Genomic DNA, 23,417 nt, shown 5'->3' on the forward strand with positions numbered 1-23,417 from the left:
GATGGCTAGGTGAGATCACTCTTCGCAGCTGTTCCTCAAAATAGGTAAATGATCGGCCAAATGACAAGTGGAGGTGACGGTGCACAAACACGACCAAGGCTTTTATGGCTGATGAATTTACGGTCTCAAATGGTTATTTACCGGTTCATTTTTTCTGAATGAGCTTGAACTCTGGGGGAAGCCTGCTCACAAGCTTATGTTTATTTTTTAACGAGCATGAAGTCCGCATTAAAACTGCTCGGATCTTGCGTTTATTTTTTAACGAGCATGAACTTTATGCTAAAACTGCTCGATTTTACCAGTCATAATGTAGAAAAGTCTCGTGTGAGATCTCTATTTTTTAAGGAGCTTTATCTCACGAAGCTATGCTCCATATCCTCTCTTTATGCAAGCTGGGTATCGGCTAATCCTACGAGTTTAACGAGTTAGACCTACAGGTTTAAATGGAGGACCTAAAAAAACTAAAAAAACAAAATAGCCGCCCGAGCTTGCATTCCAAGAGGTTTGCATGCCCCCAGGTGTAAGTCTAATTTCAAGGTTACCCCTCAATTTGCAGGTAAAACATTTGTTTTACCGGGAGAGGCCTACCTCTTTCTGGTTACCCAAAGAATGGTTTTATTTGTTGCCGCAAATGAAACTCTTTCTTCGGCGATGTCTATCATTAGGTTATCCAAAGATGGTTACAATTTGTTGCAGCAATAGCATCGCTTTCTTTGGGGGCTGCCCCTACTTATCCTTTAAAACATTTGTTTTAATGGGTGAGGCTTGCCTTTTACCCAAAGATGGTACCTACTTGCTGCCGCAAACGGATCCCCTTCTTTGGTAGAGCCTACCTATTTAGACAAAGGTGAATGACATTTGTCAAACAAGTAACCTTGACAGAAGAATCCTATTCTAGAACAACCCCTCTACCCAATTACCCCTTCTGAGATTCCCAGTCTCTCTTTGTCTTCCTCTTCCGTCCGAAGAGGATGGCTCACAAAGATGAAGGAGGGGACAGGGTACGGACTAGTCATATTCTTCCGCGGAAATTCTACTTTACACCCAAGGTTTTTTCTGCCTCCAGAGCAGACCAGGATGCATGCCCCCTGGGTTCCAGCCTTCCTTTCCCGAATCACTCGCCTTCATCGGGAAGAAGAACTGGAGGTAGAGACCCTTCTTGATCGAAAAGACCATTGAGGATAGGTACGTGACTATTCGTTATGCGTGATCCCGGAAGTGAAAGTTGGTCTACGAGCTTGACCATCCTTCCTTCGTATGGAAAACACATTATTCGAAAGAGTGAGGAGACGATTGCTTCCATGCAATATATGTAGTCTCGTCCAAGGAGTAGGTTATAATCCAAGGGTCCTTGGACGACCATCAAATCTATCTTGACAGCCTTCCCTTTCAGTGTAATAGGCACATTAGGTAGAATCCCTAATGGTCGACTGGTTCCTTTGTCAAAACCCGAGAGATTCCTTCTCTCAGGCAAAAGCGTCGGGAAACCCAGTGCTTTCCAAGCAATAGAGGACAGGATACTCACAGACGCCCCTTCATCAATGATAGTTCCAGCCATGACCATTTTGTATATTTGGACAATAATTCTAAATGGTATACTGGCTGGTAACCGGGGTCTGCCTAGTTGGTTCCAATCAAAGGACACAACCAGGTTGCTTGGTGGTGGGACCGAATATACGGCCGGGTACGATCCTGACGATGCTCCTTCCTGCGATAAAGGAGTGGGCACATTGCCCTGATGTTCATCAGAATCGGTGTTGACGAAAAGAATATGGACGGTGTCATCCTTACTCTCTTCCGTAGGGGTGTCAGCTGAAGATGAATCCTCAGTGACTGTGGTATGTGAAGATGAAACTTCTGAAGGGAGAACCGGGTCAACTACCATTTCGACCTTTGGACTTTCGTCCGGTCCGGATTCAGTAGGTTCACTTTCAGCGACTGACACTGCAGCTGGCCCTCTGAGCAAGACAGCTGTATTTTCGACCAACGACGGACTTGGCGCGAGTTTTTGATATCCAGGAGGAAGTAGCACCGGTGCTACCGGTTGATCTTCCAAAACTCTCTTTGCCTCGTCTAAAAAGGGACAACGGTGAAGGGTGTGATAGCCTTCACACAGTTCGCAGGGGAACCTTATCCTTCTTCGTCGTCTGCGACCTTCACTTTCGTTGGTCGACAGTAAGCATTCAACCTGGTTGTCAGAGGTTGACGCTTCCGAATCGTGCAAACGAGGGGACCAGTCCCTTAGTATCCGGGGAATACTGGGACAATCACGGTGGAAGTGGCTCCCTCTACATATGACACATGGCGATTTGGGCCCGGTCCGTGCTGTGTGTGGGTTTTCGTTAGATACCTTCTGCTTGCCCCCAGGCGCCTTTGGCTCCTTCTGCTTCTTTTCTTTCTTCTTCTTTTCCTTCTTCTTTTCTATGGGAGCTCCGCTTTTGGCGGCTTGACCTTTCGAAGAAGAAGGATCGGAGGAAGGCGTATAAGAAGTGGAGGGCTGGAGGGTAGCTCTAGACTGGTCTAACTGTCGACTCGACTGTTCAGGAACCGTGGTGGTCTGAACTATAGCGGTTGAGAATAGCCATACTGGCAGGCCAATTGTCAGTCCTGGAAGTGACAATGTGGCCATGTGGGGTGCACCAACTTCTCCCCAAGAGGAGAAAGGGTTAGGGGTCCCATCATGTGGAATCCCTTGGTCGGTGCGTTCCATGTTCTCAACCTTAAGATCAACGTAGGAATCAAGGGGTGATTATGTTCCGTTTAGAATGAATTTTATTATGACGACGCTTTTTAAGACACAACTTGCTTTTTCACTTTTTAAGAGTCGAGAAAAAGCTAAAGATGACTCTAGTCTCCTTCGATGTATTAACGAGCCCGAAGTGACAAATGCTCGGATGGACTTTTTCAGTTATAGAGTTTGAAAAAGGCCAAAAGAAACTACTCTGGAGTGCTAGGCAAGGGTGTGCAAAACCTTTCGCGAAACCACAGAATACGTTTTACGGTACGAGTGGTCGATCTTCGTGAATGCTGTGTTCACTGCATCACGATCAATAGGGCGGTCGACACGGCTTCCTATGGATAAAGGCTTTGTTCCTATAGGGGTCCCCCAGTATACGCGATGGTACGCGGGGGCACAAGTCCGTATTAGTGCTATCGTCCCTCAGGAGGAATCACCCACCTTCGCAGAGATCGACAGTCACTATGTTTAACGACGCCGGTTCACGTCTCTACCTAGACCTCTACTGTGTTTCGTTATGTTTCAAAGCGTTGTTAGATAAATTCAGTTCTTTTTAGGTTGATCTTGCTTAGCAGTTTGCCTTTATGGATCACCACGTGATGTATGATACAACTCCTAAATGCAGTCTAAGAATGATAAGCAAGCTTTTTCAATTCTTTCAACTTATGAAAACCTTAACTACTGAAGGAAAAGAAAGACATCATCTTTCCAAATAGATCATGGAGCACACACTAATGCACTTTCCCTAAATCGACATGCAAACTGTCAAAATGCACATGCACAATGCAAGTATTTCTTTTCTTCTCTCTTAATGTTAATGTATGACAAAAAGAAAGCTGTTGTACGATTTCGAATCCAATTTCAAGCGAAAGCACACGAGTATTGTCCAACAATCAAAAGAAAACCTTAAGATTTACTCGTTTCTACCCAAGAAATATTGAAATTCAAACCAGATAATGAAAGCAAATGCTCAAGTAGCTATGAACAGCAATAAACTAGCTCTTAGGATCACAATGACACTTTCTCAAAGGTCTAGATCTAAGAGGTCACAGCAAGACTAGCTCACTTTCGCTACGGGAAACTGTGAATGAAAGCAAGAAATACAATAAGAACAATCACGGTTTCAACATACAACTGAGGCGGAATGAGGGCAAAGAAAAGTGGTCTCAGCTGGGTATACAGGTTGACAACAGGCTGCAAAAACAATATTGAAAACTGGGCAACAGACAGTGGGGAACCCCAGTTGCACAAGGAAAAACTGGATCAGTGCAGGTACTGCACTGTCAAACAGGGATGCATCGCAGGTAGCCCCTTCGGGACCTGCATTGCAGTGCAGGTAGCCTTTGTTGCAGCTGCACTGAACGAGACAACTCTCGTCCCTCCCAGATTCCAGGTCACAGTTTGCTCGAAAATCAACGGTTTTTGGCCAAATCAGAAGCTATCTGTCAAGTATACTCTAGAGGATGATTGCGGAAGATGAAAACTATCACAAAGAGCAAAAAAGAGTCCTTGTGGATCAGCTCTTCAAATCATGAACATGCCCAGCACTGGGCTAGAGTAGCTGCCCTCTACTTTGCATTCGAAGAACTCGCATGCAGTTCGATTCGGTACTCTCTTTTGTTCAAGAGATGAATAGCAAGAATACACAAGCTACCAACAAGACACGCTCCCCAGCGGAGTCGCCAGTCTGTTGTGGGGGAAAGTATCCAACTCGGAATGACCCTAACCCACTCTAAGGGTGACAGTTCCTTAGCAACAGCTGAAAGCAAAGCTATCTAAAGTTTCTTCTTTATGACATGCAAGAGATAAAAAGGATAGATCCACTTACCGATGTCTTGCGCAAATGGTCGATCCAATCTCCTTTGTTTGCCGCTTGCTCCCAGCTCCAAGTCTTTTCACGGGCCCAGCTACACGAGATCCTGCAAATAAGACAAGAAAAGGAAACTACAAGAAGCATGCATGCATAATCGATTCAAGGATTAGCATAAATCAAAGACGCAAGTAAGACAATAAACCATTGAAACACATGCGAATAGAAGAACCTCAAATGCTTTATTAATATATGGAAGTAAGGTTCAGGCGGTGATACAACCATGAGAGGTCCAATCTAGCATCACCTTCCCGACGGAGAGAAATCTCTTCTTCACCTCCCTCAAGCAATCACCCAATGCTCACAACTGCAAACCAACAGCGATTCTTTGCACCAAATTCCGGCCTCCAGATCCCATGGGATTAGATCCTTATATAGAATTTTGGAGTGAAGGTAAGTCATGTTGATGTGTGACTTGCTGTGCCCTTCAACTCCAGTTGTTCTTCAGTCTTTCACTTGGAGTTTCTACCTTCCACTTGGAGTTCTAGAAGCTCTTAACTCATTATTAGGCGAATCTTTTGATCACATGCCTTTCTGGAAGCTTCCTGGGCACTGGCACTTTGAGAAAAAGATTCCTCCACATGTCCAGTTACGCCCAACGCATGTAGCCTTTGTCCTACCTGCTTTGCAACACAGGTAGCCTTTGTTGCACCTGCTATGCAACGCAGGTACCCTTTGGAGCAGCTGCTTTGATCCAAAATTGACCTGTTTTGAGTGTTTTTTTCAGTGGAAGACTGATTTGCAGAGCTGTGGTTTTCTGACCTTGTTCCTCTAAGGGTAAGAACAACATGTTTGGGGACTTTGGATCCCTCAGATTATTGACATTTCATGCTCCATGCTGTGAGGCACAAAAATGTCTATAACACATATGATGATTTTTCATCATCTGGAATGGAAAAAAAAGAAACGAATTTCCCTCTCCTCTCACACTCAAATATCAAATTGAAAAAGTTTGAAAGCTCGATCAATTTATGGTCAAATCCTTTCCATAGTGCATTTGATCAGAATTGAAAATTGGGGATCGGATGGTATAGTCTATTCAATCTGTTGGGAGCTTGTAAGATCACAACCATGACTATTGCTTTCCAATTGGCTGTGTTCACAGGTGGATTCAAAAAACCCCGTGAATTAACTTGGGTCACAGGTGTAATTTTGGCTGTGTTGACCGTATCCTTCGGTGCAACTGGTTAATCTCCTTATGCTCCGTCTCACCCATTTTGAACAAACCTTTTACTTTTTTCCCGAGTATATTTTTTTGATCGGGATCAAACAATTACGCAATAGATCAATCTATGGATCCCATACCTCATTCTATCACTCGTACTTTGTCTAGATTTCGGACAGAACTGACAAGTGAATCAGGTTCGAAAATGTGAAAGGGAGTAAGAGAAATGGCCGATACCACTGGAAGGATCCCTCTTTTGTTGATAGGTATTGTAACTGGTATTATCGTGATTGGTCTACTGGGTGTCTTTTTCTATGGTTCATATTCCAGATTAACAGTCGAGCCTGCTTACGCATCCTCTCCCTCTCCTCTCCCTTATGGTCGAGTACCTAAAGGTCCTTAACAGTCGAGTACCTAAAGGTCCTTATGGTCGAGTACCTAAAGGTCCTTAACAGTCGAGCCTGCTTACGCATCCTTATCAGTCGAGTCACTAACGTACCTCTCCCGCTGGTCGAGTCACTAACATACCTGATAAGAGAAGGGCTGTGAATAGCAGTACCGACTGACTAAGCGATGAATTCATCAAGTGGTATATGACTCAAATCCCATACAAACAACGGTTAACATGATGCTGGTGAAGATGCTGCTTACTGCTGATATCTAGGCAAGGTGGCTAATGGCTCTAGATCTGGGAGTTACCCATTCAATTGCAGGGGAATCTGGAACAGGATATGCGGCTAGCTTGGGCTTGCTGGCTTGGGCTCGCTATGGGTATAGATCCAAAACTGGGACTGCTACTGATTATACATTTTGACTGGTTCAACAAGAAAGTAATAAAGGCTCTACTGGATGGAGGTGGGTCCCCGTTCTTCAACAGGCACGCGGTCAGAGATCTAATTTTCCTCCCACTGCTTGGGAGCTTACGGTTTCATGTTCTATTTCACTCCCCGATGGGGGTTCTTTTCACCTTTCCCTCACGGTACTACTTCGCTATCGGTCACCCAAGAGTATTTAGCCTTGCAAGGTGGTCCTTGCTAATTCACACGAGATTCCACGTGACACTCTCTTTCCTCCTTTTTCAGGGAGGCGATAGCTGTTCATAGATATTACTTTAACATCGAAGAAATTTTCAATCCAATTTTTAATCTTTGTTTTGTTCGATTGCGAATCGACATTAAAAGTATATTGGTTCCTTTCCAATAGACGAATACTTTTCTCCGTAAGTACTGGATATTTCACTTCATCCATAAATTTTTTGATCTTAGATCAGATCCAAGTATCTTCCCATTGGTTCGATACTTGATTCGTAACTAGTAGTTCGGTTCTTGACCAATGGGAGCCAAAGCTCTGGAAATAAAGGATGCAAGAATAGGAATGAGACTATATATTAATGAAAATATCCAGCCAGAATCAAATCATTCTTAAATGTTAATCTCACTTAGAAATTTTCCTAATGAAAATAGCCAGATCGAAAGAAAGACGGAGAACAAATTAGATCCATTTCCTTTATGGTTGACTTTAGCATACATCTCAACATTTTATTCATACATTCAGTCGATGGAGAGTGAAAGAAAACCAAATGGATCTAGAAGTTATTGCGCAGCTCACTGTTCTGACTTTGATGGTTGTATCGGGCCCTGGATGGCCTTTTATATGGGACATACGGAGGAGTATCAATAGATGGATAAATAAATATATATATATATATATATATATATATATATATATATATATATATATATGTCCATATATACAGATATCCAGATTGGAAAACCCTATACCTTCTAATACGAGAAGGAAGGATACAAGTTCAAATGGTCTAGATTCATCGAATCTGAATATATGATAAGCGAATAGGGTCGAACTTGTCGACACAGCCACAACCTTGATCATTTTAAATAACGAATCTCCGATAAAATACCCTGCCCAGAGTTGTTTAGATGGACAAGATCTTAGTATCAAGATAAAACATACAATAAATATCGAGATAGATCTCGATCTATTCCATTTACACCGAACCATTTTAATGGTTATGGCCCGTTCGTTACAACTCGAATAACGTGGGATCTACCGAACCAATCTGCAAAATTGTGTTAGTTGAAAACTAAAATCTGATAAGTGTAAGCCAAATATCATAAGTGAATAAGCCCTGGCTGTCTAATGATTTGATCTCCAAATTCATTCTTGAATAAATTATGACTGTAAGTAAAAATTGATTCAAATTTAAAAAGGTATTTTTCCGTCATTAGAAACTGAACTAGTATTATATTTATTTTCGTTGTGGTTGGTAATGATAGGAATGGTTCAAATCGTCTTTCTTTTATTTGAATCTATTTTATTTGAATCTAATATAGTTCAAGTTATTTCAAGTAGTGATTCCATCATTCTATAATCACTACTTGAAATAACTTGTACCAGTTATTGATGTCACGTATCAATCACATAAAAGAACTGGATCGAATCTATCCTTCCTTTTCCTTCCAGGAATTCGGTCCATTTATGGTTCCAACCATCCATAGCTGTGTAACCCTATTCCTAATAGATTGACCCCCCATGGATTAGCTATTTTCTCACTAGCTTTGTAAAGTTCAGGAAACACTAGTTTTCTCGAAGCTTCTCGCTCGTATTTTTCGTCAAAAGGTGTTATTCTATAATGTTTGTTCATCGGGTTTCCTGCTAAACCAGGAAAACATTCAAAGATCTATCCTACATTCATTCGTGAAGGTACCCCTAATGGATTCAATACCATATCAACTGGTATTCCATTTTGCAAATAGGGCATATCTTGTCTGGGCAAAACTATTGAAATAATACCTTACTATAGAGATTTTGATAGATTCTGGTCATATAGAATAGATATATCTTCTGAGATATACCTTATTTTTTTATAAGGTATAGATATATCGATATACAATACTTCATCACCATTTCGACAAATGAAATTGATCGATACGAATTGATTATATGATACGATGTCAGTAGCTGATAAAATAGTTGTTTTAGCGTCTACAATAGCTATAAAAAAGATCGATAAGATGCCCTGGCCGGCTATATTTTAAGATAATCCGAATCTGCTACTGAATTTGAATCGACCGTATGCAGTATTGGCGACACATAAGTGCTCTAACCATGTTTCGACTCGTAATACCAATAGATAATGAAGAAAGCACCTCGAACTCAAATAAGTGTATGCTCGAGCATAATAGATCAACCCCTTATACCTTTACCTTCTCAAAAGAAGTACAATGGAGATCTGTTGAACAGGTTTGGCATGGATGAATGCAATCCTCTTACTACTCCAATGGAACAAAACTTAAAGCTCACATTCATTGAAGGACAAGAATTTGAGGATGCAACAAAGTATAAACAACTTATAGGAAGTCTCAACTACCTGACTACTACCAGACCATACATTTCATTTGCTGTTGGAATCCTCTCCATGTTTATGCAAAATCCTTGTGAGGGACATTGGTCTGTTGCAAAAATAGTTCTAAAGTACTTGAAGGGAACTCAAGATTTTGGACTCAAGTATACACAGGTGGGCGATTTCAGCTTGATACTCTAATTTAGACTTCGATGGAGACAAAAAATATGTGGTATCTACTTTTGGTTATGCTATGAGTCTTGGATTAGGAGCTGTCTCCTTGAGATCACGCAAACAATTAGTTCCAATAGATTCCACAACAGGGGCAAAATATGTGGCAGCAGCTGAGATAACATAAGAAATTGTGTGGCTTAGGAAAATTATAGAATATTTTCATGTAAAACAAGTACATTCAACTCCACTCATGATTGAAACTACCTTTGCAATAAAGCTGGCCAAGAACCCAAAGTTCCATGATCGAACAAAGCACATCAATACAAAATATCATCTGATTCAACATCATGTTGAGGCCAAAACAATCCATCTTTGCCACTAATGAGAAGATTGCAGACATCTTCACCAAAGTGTTTGGAAGAGAAAAGCTTGAAAGATTCATAAAAATGCTTGGACTCACCAACATCCCTTCAGATTAAGGGGGGGAATGTTGACACCTAATCATTGGGATTGGGTGAACAATTGTAAATAGCGTAAATAAATAATAAGAGAAAATGGAGAGTCATCAGGAGATGAAACTCAACAATAATTCCCTCATGTATATAACTATGAACAACCTAAATGAATAAACATAATCTCATTTGAGGAGTTACCTCCTGGCCTGACATCATCCTTCTTCTATACCAATACAATCAGGCTCTAACAACATGATGAGCTTGGCCTAATGTGTCTTTTTTGCAATAGTTCCTAAATTTTCCTCTTGATCTCATCATTCTCCATAACAGAGTATCGATAAATCATTCCATTGGGTAGCGGAACTTCCAAGGTCAGATCAATGGAGTGCTTGACCTGACAGTGTAGAGGTACCCCCGTGGGTGAGGTGAAAATATTCCTGTACTCCCCCACGACCTTTTCCATCTGTTTTGGTTGTGGAAAGGAGCCCTGCTTGGAATCCATGGCCATAACCTTCTTCTTACCTTGGGGGTGAATCATAAGGAAAACAAATTTCCTAGTCTGGGAAATGATCTTACTGCATTTCTTTGCGGTGATCAAAGAGATGGCGATAGGTGGGGCTACCTCCGATATCTTGTACAACTTATTAGCCAAAGTAATAATCATAGAGCGAGGTCTAGACTCATATACAACATGTTTCTTCCACAAGTATGGTTGTCCTAACAATACATCACAAAATTCAAGAGGAGCAACACCGCATAATACCTCATCCATGAAGGGCTTGATGTTGTAGGGAAGGCGATACTGTTGGCTGACGCGAAGATCTTGTCCTTGGTGAGGCCACCTGATGGTGTATGCCTGTGGATGTGTTGTAGTATTTAGGCCCAATTGCTTCATGACCTCTGCTGAAATGAGGTTCTTTTGGCTCTTGTTGTCGATAATAAACTGTAGCAGAGAATCCTTCACCCACATCTGTTAGTGGAAGAGGGGTTCCCCCTCCTCTAGATCTTCAGGATCAATCTTATGGATCTCGATGGTGGACACGGTGGCACTAGGCTCCGCATTAATGATCTACTTCCCCTTGTTAGTTCTCTTATCGTGTTATGATTTAGAATCAGAACCTGCGTATTATTCACAAGCCTTCAGCTTGGCCACCAACGACTATTTGGCCCGACACTCACTTGTACTATGAGTGGAGATACTATGGAATTCACTCCATTTTCCCATGTCCTTCTTCATCTTCATGGTGTTTTTCTTTGCTTCTGCCTTTAGCGGGCTATCCTAGGTAGCCCCGCCTTGGCTTGGTCCTTTGTTCTATGGTTTGGGGGTGTCTTTTCCTTGCTTTGGATTTGTAGATCCAGGGTCCCACTTCTTCTATTTAAACTTCTGCTCATTCAAGACAATGTATCAATACATCGTGTCGAGCAAGGAAATGTCGAGGAACTCCATCTTGTCCTAGATTTACTTATGTAGACAACCACGGTACTTGAGCACGAAATGTCGCTCAGTCTCCTTGATACCCAGCTTCGTGCGAAGGGTATGTAAAATATTTGTGAACTCTGACACATCTTGGTCCCTTCCCTGTCGTGGCATGGTTCACTTTTTGTATTTGTCTTCATAGCTCCTGATAGGGTAATATTGTTCCTTGATGGTGTCTCGGAAAGAATTCCAAGTGGATGTGGCTGAAAATAGCGAGGATTCACTCTCGTCCTTTTTTTTCGCAGTAGGTTTCCCAATAGTCCTTGACGTGTGGGGCAACTTTGAGAATTGCAAAGTAATATTTTCTCGATTGGAAAAGTCATGAACTAAAAAATATCCTTCCAACAGATTTAATCATTTATCCATGACGTCTACATCTATCACACTTTGAATATGGGAATGCTGAAGTTAACTTGTACCTTAAGAGGAGTGGCGCCTCCAGAGTGGTTGTTGGATGAAGATGCATCACCTGTGGGTAGCCATCGAAGGATCTGGGAAAATTTATCCATCATTGCGTCCCTTTGTCACTTGAGGGCTTCCTCGAGAAACATTTTGAACAGATCTCCTGCCTCCTCGTCTTTCTTTTCTTCCGCCATGGGAGGTTGTCGGGTTTTGCGAGGTTGATCTTGCAATGGTTCAACCAGATCAAGCCTTAACTCCTTATAACCTGACCTCGTTGGGAACATGCAAAGAAAAATGGAGAAAGGGCAAACCGCACTGATACCACTGATACGTACTTAAGTAGGAATGCAACAACTTACATATATAATCATAAACACAGAGATGCAACAGAAAAACACTTCATTTCAGTAATAGAAAAATATTGAGCTATACTTACAAACAAAATGGAAATAAGATAGCTTGGGCTATGGTAGCTTATCTCTAAGAAGAGATGTGGCAGCTACATGCCTCTGAACTATGTTACAACGAGGCGCAAGGGCCTATTTATTATTGGAAATCATGAGAAAAACCTAAACAGCCAAAACCATAATCCCATGAGATGTAACACCAAGAGTTTGTGGGCCTTGTTGGGGTTAGTTGGGCAGCCAACTTCCCAGGGTCGTAACTTGGTCATATTATCTCCATTTGGTGTGTACAATACCTTGTTTGAAAGGTCTCGTCGCAGACCCCAAAAAAATGACGTTTATGGTGTCAAAACTGCTACGGAAGTTCAGAACTCAAAAAATTGCTAAAAATGGTAAATGCTGAAATGAACAAGGAAAGAAATGAAACTAACTGGGGGAGTCTACCTGGAATAGGTGGGTGGACACCAATATCCACCTGGATCAGTTGTGGTAATACAAGCATTATATTCCACATATAAATGGAGCATACACCTTCTAAGCATACAAAGCGTCAATCACATTCAAAGAGTTGATTTACACACAATTGCTAGAACAATTTTCACACAATGTTGGGATTTTTGTCCATGCTTTTCACTATTATTTATTAATTTTGACCTACAGTGAAGAAAGTTCAATTTTGGAAAAATAAATTTGCATGAATCCTTCTATGTTTGCTTCAAATTTCTTTTAATATTTTTAAAAATAACAAGAATATGAATCATTTGGTTATGGTTTGAACTTCGGGATTTAACAATTTAAGAAGAAAAATAACTGCATATTTTTTTTAAGAAAGAAAAAAATCAACTACTCTCTTTAAAAAAAAATATCTTTACATATAAGATGCATATAGCATATGTGCTAGAAAAATCCCCATATCAAATGACTCATATCAATATACATGGTGAGTAGGACCCTCAAAGAAACGTCATAAGGAGAACCAAAACATAGCCCAACAATGGGTAGCCATTGATCATTCAATCAACACATGAAGATACTTTGACTAACAAGTAAACATACCAATAGATACTCTGACAAACAATAATCAAGGTCAGAAGATACTCTAACTAACATGAACATATGCGCTAGAAGATACTCTGATCGATAATAAAATCCTGGAGATGCTCCACCCGAATTGAAAAGAACCAAGCACACAAGCCTACAGAAAAAATTAGTACAAAAGAGTTAAAAAACCCTAGCAAAGAAGCATAAAGAAAATAGTCCCTAAAACCCACCATCAAAACCCAAAAGAGACAAAATATTGGGCAAAACCCTAGACAGAGGAGAGGAGAGTTAGATGACCATGCAACCCACAAGGATGGTAACATTCTCGAAACATAAACTCTTGGCATATAGAGAAACACCATCCATTTCCACAAGACAAAGTCTCAAGATACAACTCCGTCCCCAACTGAACACATGCCACCATAAACCCTCACACCAACACATATGGAGAAATTGATGCATCTCATGGCAGAAAGAAATGAAAAAAATAAATAAGGGGAGTGGCGAAAAAAGCCCTAGCCACCCCCCAACCCAAACTGCTTGACAGAAGGTGGCACCTAATTCTGTAACAAGAATGAAAGCTACTATGGAAAAAGACCTGTTATTTCAATTTATTCAATAATTTTTGAAGTGCTAACAATGAGAGTGTCAGAGTGATAAGGAGTATAAGATTGTTGACTAAGAATCAAGTGAAGAATAAATGCGAATTCAAAAATTGATAGAGCCTCCAAACTCTGAACCTACGCACGCGCCCGTGACCTAGCCTCCGCCTCCCGCGCTGCCCCTGCAGCTGCCCTGCCTGGTAGCCTACTACTGCTGGGCTCTCTCCCTTCCTTCTGGATTATTACCGATTGGCTCGTCCCTATTGGGCTGACCTCCGCTTTCCGCCATCGGGCTTGGTAGCCTCCTGCTGCTGAGCTTCCCTCTGCTCCATGTCTCTCTTGTCCGGGGAAGGCTCCCTTTCTACGAATGAAGAATCCAATCAGGAAACAACTTTTGCTTCACTAATAGCAGAACATGGAGCTCCAAAAACCAGGCCATCTTCATTCAAATTTTTCAAAAAGCTAGATGACATCCCTGAGATTTCCTTGCCTCCATCTCTTCCTCAAAAAGCAACCATTTATCTGGCTGAATGGGGATTGTTTGGGCAGTTTACAAGTCTATGGCCCTCCCCCAGAGCAGTCCAAAAATGTGTGGAGAGAACCTGGAGAGCCAACATTTAAGGGAAAATTGCCATCAGGTTCTATGGAAGGGGATACTATACATTTTTATTTGAATCCAAAGAAGACATGAACCTTATATTCAGGAATGGACCATACTTCATGGACTCACGAGGCCTGTATTTAAATAGATGGTCTCCAGACTTCGACCCCGAGATGGACATTCCAAACACAGTGCCAGTCTGGGTTAGGCTGCCACATCTTCCTCTCCATTGTTGGCGTGACGAGTTAGTCAAAGCTATAGGGAATGCGGTAGGAAAGTGTATCGACATATGCGAACCAAAAGACAACATGCACACCTGCACTAGAATTTGTGTGGAAGTAGATCTGGGAAAAGGGCTTCCGAAGGCAATAAAACTCAAGATGGATTAGTGGACGCACATCTAGCAACTGGACTACGAGCAAATTCCTTTCAAGTGCAAGGTATGTCATGAGTATGGTCATTTTGCAAATAGGTGTAGCAAACTAAAGGTTGTGGAATGGTTGCAAATGTAGAAGCCCAAGAAAATGATTGGGAACAAGTGAAAAGGAAGAAACCTAATAATAAACAAACTTTTCAGAACCCCACTCAATCTCATGGAAATATTGCTACTACCTCTAACTCCCCCATAAACCCAGCCCCTTCAGTCGATCCATCCTCTAATCCCTTTGAACTCCTGGATGAAGACCCTCCATCCCCCCATCCCCCCCCCCCAGCCCAACGCTATAGCCAGCATCTCATCCCCTCCTCTCAGCTTCTCTCCTCCTCCCCCCTCCATTGATCGAATCCTCACTAGAAATAAAGTCAAAGAAACAAACAATGCCTTGGAACAACCAAAGAAAGCTGGGAGGAAAACCAACAAGGAACTTAGAGATGAGGCCGCAGCAAAGGATATGGCCATTGGCACCCAACAGCCAATGGATACCTTCCTCGGCAAACAGAAAGGAAGTGGGGAGAAAACGCAACAGAAGGACAAGGTTGGGAACCACCACAAACCAAGTAAATAATGATTTTGGTCTCTTGGAACAATAGGGGGTTGGGTTATGCTTTAAAACTCAACGCAACAAGAGACCTAATAAAGCAAGAACAACTGGATATATTAATGATCCAAGAGACCAAAATCAACAACCAAGAGTTTCAAAACTTGATAGCAACACAAAAAAATTATGAAGGAATAGCCATAGACTCCAACGGGGCCTCAGGAGGCATTGGCACATTGTGGAACAAATGGAATTGGACAATTGTTAGCCAAAAACTCAATAGCAGTTGGGTCAGGACAGATTTAACAAAGAAGAACACAAATGTCAAATATATTGTTATAAACATCTACTCACCAAATCACTACAGAGACAAAGCTTTATGCTGGGAGTCTCTAAAAGAAGAGGTACAAGATGATCAGATAGACAACCTAGTCATGGGAGGTGATCTAAATCTGATTCAGAATATAGAGGAGAAGCTGGGAGGTAAATACATTGGTGATCCATCAAGAGCAGCCTTGGAGGATATTATTGCTAAGCACAAGTTGCTTGATTTCCTTCCTAGCAACGGGAAATTTACATGGAGCAACAAAAGAACCAGAATTCATAACATTAAGGAAAGGTTAGACAGAATTTTGATCCAAGAGGATATAACAACAAGTTTTTCATCCATTAAGAGCAAAATCGTGCATGCTTCAACATCGGACCATAAGCCGGTTGTGCTCATTTTGGACAAGTGGGAAAATCAGGGCCCGATTCCATTCAAATATAGCAAAATTTGGGACAACAAGGAAAGATTTGGGAATATAATAAAAGAAAGCTGGGACGTAGAGGTGTTGGGCTCCCCACAGTATGTATGGGAAACCAAGCTCAAAAATGTGAGAGAAAAAATTAAAACGTGGGCCAGAGAAGAAGCTCTCAGGGACAAGAAAAAAAACAGAGCTGCAAGAGAAGCTGGAAAAGTGGAACAAAGAAAAGGAAAGTTAGCAAGATTCTGAACAAGACAAAGCACATGAAACAAAAATGTTTTTGGCCCTCTACAAGCAAAATAGACATGAAGAGGAGGAACTCAGGAAAAAGTCTAGATGTCTATGGATTCAAGCAGGGGACAAGAACACTGCTTTTTTCCACAACAACCTCAAGATTCGACGAGTGGGCAATCAAATTGACAAAATCCAAGTGGAAGGACAGGAAATAAAGGGAAGAGAAGAAATAAAAGAGGCAGCTCATAACTATTTTAAAAACCTCCTCACAGCTGGGGAGCAGCAAGTGGACAGCGCTGATTTTCTTCAGCAAATTAGCAGCAAAGTCAGTGAATAGAAAAACAATGAGCTTGAGAAGGAGGTAACAGCGGAAGAAATAAGGGAGGCTATTTGGAGCATGCACCCGGAAAAAGCTCCAGGCCCTGATGGATTCACCATTGCTTTCTACAAGAGCCATTGGGAGACAATTAAAAAAGATCTGGTCCGTATGATTAAGAATGTCTTCAAAAAACATAAAGTGGGTGAAAACACCAAAACCTCTCATTTGGCCCTCATCCCCAAAGAGCCAAATCCTATCTCCTTCGATAGATTCAGGCCAATTTCCCTATGCAACTCCTCATACAAAATCATCACTAAGATTTTGGCAAACCGATTAAAAAAAATCATGCCTTGTATCATCTCGGAAAACCAAGGGGGCTTCATCCCAAAAAGGAAAATAACAGACAATGTGATCCTCATACAAGAAGCCATCCATAGTAGCATTCAAAACAATGAAAGAGGTATGGTCATAAAATTGGATATGGCTAATGCCTTTGATCGTGTTTGCCATCGCTTTCTTATTGTAGCTCTTCAAAAGTTTGGCATTTCCCCCAAGTTTATTGGGATCATTGAAGCATGCATCTCCAATCCATGGATTGCAACGCTGATTAATGGTAGGCCCAGCAGGTACTTTCGCAGCACTAGAGGATTGAGATAGGGATGCCTGCTCTCCCCTTTTCTTTACATCATTATGGCCAAAACGCTTAGTATTCAGCTGGAAAATCAGAGAATCAAAAGGGAAATTACTGGTATCAGAATAGCTCGTGGGGTTAAAGAAATTAACCACTCTCTCTTCACTGATGATACTCTCCTGATTGGGGGCGCCTCTAGTATTATAGCTAGAAGGTTCAAAAAGGTGTTAGATGACTTCTTAGCTGCCTCTGGAGGTCTTTTGAACAATAAAAAATGTAGAATATACACCTGGAATGTGCCAAACAATATCATGCAAAGGATCTCCCAAATCATGGAAATCCCAGTTCAGCAAAAATGGAGTCATTTCATATACTTGGGGTTACCATTGGCCAAAGAAGGGATTAAGACAGAGACTTGGAATAAACAAATCGAGAAAGTAAGGGGGAAAATCCAAAGCTGGGGGATGATGTGGTTAAACTTGGCTGGCAGAACCATCTTAATCAAAGCTCTTCTTTCGGCTTTGCCAATTTATCAGTTTGCATTAACTTTGGCTCCAGCTAGCATACACAAGCAATTGGAGCTTATAATCAGAGGCTTCCTTTGGCGGGGTGGGAGGCAGGACTCCAAAAAGTTCAGTTTGGTTCGGTGGGATCAAGTGACTCTTCCCTTCGAATATGGAGGCATCTCCATCCGCCTCCCAAACTTAACAAATAAGGCTCTTGGTATCAAGCTAGTCTGGCGCATGCTAAATGGGCAGGATCAATGGTGGGGAGAAGCCTTGGCTAGGAAATATCTCAACGGACAGAGGTCCTTGCTGCTCAATGAGTTGATTCCTGATCATCCTTGCACCCAAATTTGGAGGCTTATTAAAAAAACTATTCCTCACATTAAAGATCAATTCTCAAAAAATCCTGGGAATGGAGAAAACACTTCCATTTGGAATGACAGAATTATGGGGACAACTCCCTTAAAAAGAAATCACAATTTGAGAGATCTCCAAGACTGGTTGGAGGAGAAGGGTATATCCTCCTTATTCTCCATCTCGGAGTGGGATCAAAATAGATGGACTGCTTGGAAAAAGCCTCCTCTACCAAATCGTCTTTCTGCCCAGTGGGAAGAGTTGAAGGCTCTGCTCTATGGCTCAGCTCCGATAAATAAAAAGAGAATGGACAGTTATATTTGGGATCCTAGCGGAGGAATTTACACTGTCAAATCTAGATACAATTTCCTTCGAAACCATAGCAACTATGACAATTAGAACCTTTGGTCTGCTGTGTGTAAGAATGCATGCCTTCCTGAAATCAAGTTTTTCGCTTGGACCTTGCTAAAAGGTAGGATACTTACAGTTTAATTGGTTATGAGCAGTTTCAGTTTTGAGTTAAGGAAAATTTGTGTAGTAAATGGCTGCGAATTCCTCTAAGTTTGAGTTGTGGCTTAGTCTTTGGAAATAATAATTTTTATTGGAGAAAATCTTGATTCATCGTTTAATTGGTTATGAGCAGTTTCAGTTTTGAGTTAAGGAAAATTTGTGTAGTAAATGGCTGCGAATTCCTCTAAGTTTGAGTTGTGGCTTAGTCTTTGGAAATAATAATTTTTATTGGAGAAAATCTTGATTCATCGTTTAATTGGTTATGAGCAGTTTCAGTTTTGAGTTAAGGAAAATTTGTGTAGTAAATGGCTGCGAATTCCTCTAAGTTTGAGTTGTGGCTTAGTCTTTGGAAATAATAATTTTTATTGGAGAAAATCTTGATTCATCGTTTAATTGGTTATGAGCAGTTTCGGTTTTGAGTTAAGGAAAATTTGTGTAGTAAATGGCTGTGAATTCCTCTAAGTTTGAGTTGTGGCTCAGGGCCTCAGGCCATCTCCGGACTCTGTTCATAAGCTATAGCTTGAATGTTTTTGATATAGAGTTTTCCTTTATCTGCAATAGAGTTCTGGGCTATTTCTTACTGTATGCGTATTTTCTGCTGATCATACGGTTTATTACACAGAGGCTATATAAATTGTTTTCAGCAATTTCACCAAATCCTTACATGAAAACTGTCTCTACGGGTTTCAAGTAAAATTCATTAGAAATACTCTTAAAATTTATTTAAAATACAAATTTTTTTTTTTTAAGATTGGCAACATATTTTCCTCTATTTTTGGAGTGATAAAGGTCAAAGGGATGTTATAGATTACGCACTCAATGCAGGGATACTACACTATATTTAGGGACATTGATGTCAATGAGGTTGATGCAAGGGCACTACAATGTATGTAGGAATTATAGTGTATAATGTTTTGATGCACATGAAAATATATGTTTTTCTTCCAAGATGTGAATATTTATGTAATTTTTTGGTATGTAACAATGCTTGTGTTTCTTTCAAATGAAAAGCCACGAGTTAGAGATAGTTATGGAAGGAGTGATATTGATGATAGAAATATTTATTCTCGTATTAGTTAAGCACGTATTTAAAAACATTTTAGTTTTTTTTTTTGTGTGATTACCATAAGACTAGGTTGGGACCAACTTGCTTATTCGATGGAAGAAGATCGATCAACCCACAATGGAATGCTTATCACCAAGATTATGTGAAGCATGATTGAGCTTGGATGCCCCTTGGGATAGTCTTAATTCCCAAAATTAGCTTCTATCCTCAACTCCTCCCCGTGAGGTTTAAAATTGAGACCTAGTGGAAACTAAACCTCACTCAAACCAACTACTCTACACCTCATGGGTACATATTTAAAAAGAGTTACATGGACACTTCCATAGCCTTGATAATTAAACAACTCACCCACCTCATCATTGTTCAACATGCCTCATCCACCTATGTCAAAGGAGAAACTCCTGATATAACTTTATGTCCAAGGAGCAACTCGTGATATAGCCCTAGATTTTTGTTTCATTCTAGTAAAAACTTTAAAAAATCAAATTTGATCTTATACAAATGCTTTTCTAATACCAAAACTATGCATGCCAATTAATTAATATGACATCTTCACCACTTTACAATTCATTAAATCATATTTGTTTTGAATTTAGTGCTTAATTGACTTATGATTTTCACAAATGCACGCACACATGCAGTTTCGATCATAATTTTGGTCACACAACTTCATAACCATTTCATAAAGCTCCAATAATTCCCCTTGCTATTGAGTTCACATCCATTACATTCAGTCATTGCATTAGAATTATCTCCACTTTATAACCATATATGAGATTATCACCTAATATGAATCCTCTAATATGAGGAATAATCCATGTATTTTAAAAAGGAAAACATCCCAACCTACTATTATGCATTAACAAGGGTTAGTGTAGTTCAGAGGTTAGACTTTTATGATTCAAATTCATTTAAGAATTAGCTTCCTGATCCATCACATAGAGATTTATTGTGCCAAATTTTCAAACCAACTAGTGTGGTTCATCGTTAAGGCTAGTGTATTTCCAACAAATCTCTAGCCATCCTTTTCACAAACATTCTTTTCTAGACATCAAAGATATTAATACTAGGAATGGAACCTCTAACAATTTATTTGTTCTTAAGACCTTATAATCTATGGGTATTTATTACTTCAACAATCTCCTATGGTTCCATGATAGGAGGTATCCAAAGTACAAATAGCATAGATGTTTGTTGTTCCAACCATTATCACTACCCTATGGGAAAGAGTAATACACATGATTTCTAATGAAGCTTTTTCATTGTCTATTTCCATACATATTGGTTGAGAAGATGAAGGTTGAACTGTAGTGCCCCAATCTAGTCAACTCACAGTGATATGACATTAATATTTAGTTAACCCTAAGGCCCACACATTATTCTTGAGGATCTCAGTTTGAGGATCCAGACACATGACTCTACTATTAGTGGTTGTGATGTTTATGTATGTTCTTTATTGATATTATGATGATTGTAGCATTAATGGTTATGCATGTTCCCTATTGATATTACGAGGATTGTAGCATAAATGGTTATGTTTGGTTTCTATTTAATTTATGATGATGATGGTGGTAAAGGATATGTTTGCTCTCTATTTGATGTTATGATGATGATAGCCATGATGATGTGTCCCCTATGTTACCTACTTGCATTGGTTTTGGTTGACAATGAACAATGATGTGAATGACTAGGTAATGTTGATGATGCTATTATGACTATTACTAACACCGAGAAACCTTGTTATTGATGATTATTGAGTATGGCAGGAAACCTCTGCTAACTCATTGGTCATGCCGGATCTCAAATCTTATCCGCCTCAGCCTATTTCCCTATCGAATCCGGTCACCCATCGGATTGCTTCTTCGCCATTGATTTGGGGCCTTCAGATCCTACGGTCTCCCATCTATATCGCGCGGGTAAGTAGCATGACCTTTACCCGTGCGATGAGAGCGATTTTCTCTCCCATCCACTGAACGCATGTCACCCGCTGTATGGCGGGACTCGGTCGAACCCACTTACTGCTTGAGGGCCTTCCGATATCCTACCAGTTTTAGCGTGGGGACCACCTTCCGATGGAATCAACGATTTTTGTATGGTTTTATGATTTTCCTCGTGACCGAGCGCTCGGGGCTTTCCTTCACTGAGGGGGACACCCTGCGATACATGATTAGCACTAATTGCATATCAGAAACTGCCTCCTTTTTTGGATCCGACTTCCCGTTTTGTCAGTTTGCGCCAGCACGCGGTTACCACGGGCCAATGGTCTGCGCACTTTGACCGAAGGTCCTCGTTGCTCCATGTTGACCACAAATTGCCATTGTTCAGAGGTTATTTCTGATAAGCTCAACGTCCATAGCACTTTGAAACTTTAGTATGAGTTTTACAGGGTTTAGGAAACTGTAAGAGTGTTTGAGGATCTAATTTGAATCATGACCTTCCCACTGAAGAAGCTTTTGGACCACCAAAATTTGGTTTTCAAGCATCGACTAAGTGAGGGTATATCTGTCTCACCTATCCAATCTCTATCCGTTTTTCACTGCTTGGCTTTGAACCCTTGAGTCCAATCCCGAGGTACTCAACATCTCCCTTGCGTGTCGTCTTCACCTTCTTGTCCAGAACTGTGTCTTCCTGCAATTCATTGAGATATTCAGCTAATAGATCATCAATAGAAGGCAATTGACTTTGCTCTTCGGGATCTTCCATTAATGAAGGTTCAAATAATCTCAAGTTGTCTGCATTAACGACTGAGTAGATGTGCATGTACATGTTAGGACTCCATATTGTCTACTTTTGACCTTGTATTTTGTCATTATGTTACCCTCTTTAGCCCATAAGTTGAAAGCCTTGATAACATTTTGACCTAATTATTCCAAAGGTATGAAGTAACTCTCCTCATTGCTATATGTTTAATTATTCAACACATATTCATGTTATCTTTATAATTAATCTTTGGAAGTTGACTAAGTCGCTGACAATTGTTGAAACTATTCAAAGTATGTAGAATTATAATTCACAGTTGCTGAAACACCAGAAACAACAACTGTGCAATTGCTGCAACACCAGAAACAACAACTGACTAAAGCGGGTAAAACCTCATTTTGCAATGGCTGAAATACCAGAAACAGCAATTGCCTAGCGGGAGCAGTAACCGTCTGAAGCTGGCAGAACTATACTTTGCAGATGCTGACACAGCATGATCAGCAACTGTCCAAAACTGGCAAAACACAGTCGCAGATGCTGGAACACTAGGAACAGCACGAGAACTTCAAGGGAACAGTTGAGATTTACCAAATCGGCAACAGTGGTGAAATAGCCAAGGACAATACGAGGATCTCAAGGAGACGGTTGAGGTTTACCAGCTTTGCAACAGCAAAAGGATCCAATTAACGAAAGATGACAAAGTTACACACTGTTGTAACATCATGTTGTAACAGGAATTGATTTCCTATTTTTGTACAAAAGGGTCAAACTGAATGAATAATGACAATCTATTGTAATAGATGTCTCCTCTATAAAGAGAAGACATCTACATTAGAGAAGGGGTTGAACAAGTTGTAACAGGAGTATTGTAGTGCAAAGCAAGTCTGAATCCTTATTGTAATTTAACATTTTGGCAGATGAATAAAGCATTGTTCAGAGCATTTTAACTTAGCATCTGTGTCCTTGGGAATCTTGTGAGAGGGACAAGGCCCACCTTCTTCACAATATTCACCCATTTCTTTTCTATTGAGTGTGTGTGTGATTTCTATGTATCTCTAGCATTGCTTCTGATATTTTTCCTT

The sequence above is a fragment of the Pinus tabuliformis genome, chromosome 8 (assembly GCF_031772625.1).
Source record: "Pinus tabuliformis cultivar Carrire ecotype Pingquan chromosome 8, CPIR1, whole genome shotgun sequence".
In the NCBI taxonomy this organism is placed as follows: Eukaryota; Viridiplantae; Streptophyta; class Pinopsida; order Pinales; family Pinaceae; genus Pinus; species Pinus tabuliformis.